Below are 3,282 nucleotides of genomic sequence, written 5' to 3'. Positions count from 1 at the left end.
AATCCTCAATTCTCAATCTTCAATCGTCAATACTGAATCTTCAATCCTCAATCCTCAATCCTCAATCCTCAATCCTCAATTCTCAATCCTCAATCCTCAGTAATCAATCCTCAACCGTCAATACTCAATCGTCAATCCTCAATTCTCAATCTTCAATCCTCAATACTCAATCTTCAATCCTCAATGCTCAGTCCTCAAATTTCAATTCTGAATCCTCATTCCGGAACCCTCAATCTTCAGCCCTCAGTCCTCAACAATCAGTTGTCAATCCTCAATCCTCAATAGAATATACTCAATTCACAGTTTTCAATACTCAATACTCAATCTGCAATGTTCAAATCTCTATCCAGAAACATCAATTCTCATCACTCAACCCTGAACGTTCAGTCCTCAATGTTCAATCCTCAATCCTCAATTCTCAATCTTCAATCGTCAATACTGAATCTTCAATCCTCAATCCTCAATCCTCAATCCTCAATCCTCAATCCTCAATCCTCAATCCTCAGTAATCAATCCTCAACCGTCAATACTCAATCGTCAATCCTCAGTCCTCAATCCTCAATCCTCAATCCTCGTTCCTCAAACATCAATCCTCAACACTCAGTACTCACCCTCAATTCTCAATTCTCAATCCTCAATCCTCAATCCTCAATCTTCAGTCCTCAATAAACAATCTCCAATCCCAGATCCTCAATCCCCGATCCTCAATCCTTAATCCTCAATATTCAATCCTCAGACGTCAAACATCAATAGTCAACCCTCAGACCTCGTCCTCAATCCACAACACTCAATCCTCAATCCTCAATCATCAATCATTAACATTCAATCTTCAATCCTCAATACTCAATCCTCAATCCTCAACACGCAATCCTCAATGTTCAATCCTCAATACCCAATCCTCAGTCTTCAATCCTCAATCCTCAATCCTCAATCCTCAATCCTCAATCCTCAGACCTCAAACCTCAATCCTGAATCCTCAATCCTGAATCCTCAATCTTCAGCCCTGAGTCCTCAACAATCAGTTGCCAATCCTGAATCCTCAATACAATATCCTCAATTCACAGTTTTCAATACTCAATACTCAATCTGCAATCTTCAGATCTCTATCCACAAACATCAATTCTCATCACTCAACCCTCAATACTCAGTCCCCAATCCTCAATCATCAACCCTAAATTCTCAACCCTCAATCCTCAATCTTAATCTTCAATCCTCAACCCTCAATCTTCAATCCTCAATCCTCAATCCTCAACCGTCAATCCTCAATCCTCAATCTTCAATACTCAATACTCAATCTTCAATCTTCAATCCTCAATCCTCAATCCTCAATCCTCAATCCTCAATCCTCAATCTTTATTCATCAATATTCAACCTTCAATCCTCAATCCTCAATCCTCAATCCTCAATGTTCAATCCTCAACAGCCAATCCTCAATCTTCAATCCTCAATCCTCAATCCTCAATTCTCAATCCTCAATCCTCAATCCTCAGTCCTCTCTCCTCAAACCTCAATCCTGAATCCTCAATCCAGAATCCACAAGCTTCAGCCCTCAGTCCTCAACAATCAGTTGTCAATCCTCAATCCTCAATAGAATATCATCAATTCACAGTATTCAATACTCAATACTCAATCTGCAATCTTCAAATCTCTATCCACAAACATCAATTCTCATCATTCAACCCTCAACATTCAGTCCCCAATCCTCAATTTTCAATCCTCAATCCTCAATCCTCAATCCACAATCCTCAACCTTCAATCCTCAATACTCAATCTTCAATCCTCAATCCTCAATACTCAATCCTCAATTCTCAATCCTCGAACGTCAATCTTCGATCCTCAATTCTCAATCTTCAATCCTCAATCCTCAATCCTCAATCCTCAATCCTCATTCTTCAATCCTCAATACCCAATCCTCAGTCTTCAAACCCTCAATCCTCAATCCTCAATTCTCAATCCTCAATCCTCAGTCCTCGGTCCTCAAACCTCAATTCTCAACCCTCAGCCCTCGTCCACAATCCTCAATCCTCAATCCTCAATTCTCAATCTTCAATCCTCAATACTCAATCTTCAATCCTCAATGCTCAGTCCTCAAATTTCAATTCTGAATCCTCAAACCGGAACCCTCAATCTTCAGCCCTCAGTCCTCAACAATCAGTTGTCAATCCTCAATCCTCAATAGAATATACTCAGTTCACAGTTTTCAATACTCAATACTCAATCTGCAATCTTCAAATCTCTATCCACAAACATCAATTCTCATCACTCAACCCTCAACACTCAGTCCTCAATGTTCAATCCTCAATCCTCAATTCTCAATCTTCAATCCTCAATACTGAACCTTCAATCCTCAATCCCCAATCCTCAGTCCTCAATCCTCAATCCTCAATCTTAATCTTCAATCCTCAGTACTCGATCTTCAATCCTCAATCCTCAATCCTCAATCCTCAATCCTCAATCTTCAATCCTCAATACTCAATCTTCAATCCTCAATCGTCAATCCTCAATCCTCAATCCTCAATCCTCAATCTTCAATCTTCAGTACTCAATCTTCAATCCTCAATCCTGAATCCTCAATCCTCAATCCTCAATCTTCAATCCTCAATACTCAATCTTCAATCCTCAATCCTCAATCCTCTATCCTCAATCCTCAATCCTCAATCCTCAATCGTCAATCCTCAATCCTCAATACTCAATCTCCAATCCTCAATCCTCTGTCCTCAATCCTCAATGCTCAATCTTCAATCCTCAATACCCAATCCTTAATCTTAAATCCTCAATCCTCAATTCGCAATCCTCAATCCTCAATCCTCAGGCCTCAAGTATCAATACTCAACCCTCAGTCCTCGTCCTCAATCCACGACCTTCAATCCTCAATCCTCAATCGTCATTCATCAATATTCAAACTTCAATCCTCAATCCTCAATCCTCAATCCTCAATCCTCAATCCTCAATGTTCAATCATCAATACCCGATCCTCAGTCTTCAATCCTCAATCCTCAATCCTCAATCCTCAATCCTCAATCCTCAATCCTGAATCCTCAATCATCAGCCCTCAGTCCTCAACAGTCAGTGGTCCATCCTCAATCCTCAATAGAATACCATGATTTCACAGTTTTCAATGCTCAATACTCAACCTGCAATCTTCAAATCTCCATCCACAAACATCAATTCTCATCACTTAACCCTCAACAATTAGTCCCCAATCCACAATATTCAAGCCTCAATCCTCAATCCTCAATCCACAATCCTCAACCTTCAATCCTCAATACTCAACCTTCAATC

This window comes from Calliopsis andreniformis, unplaced genomic scaffold (assembly GCF_051401765.1).
Source record: "Calliopsis andreniformis isolate RMS-2024a unplaced genomic scaffold, iyCalAndr_principal scaffold0139, whole genome shotgun sequence".
NCBI lineage: Eukaryota > Metazoa > Arthropoda > Insecta > Hymenoptera > Andrenidae > Calliopsis > Calliopsis andreniformis.
Note: the sequence above shows the minus strand (reverse complement) of the source record.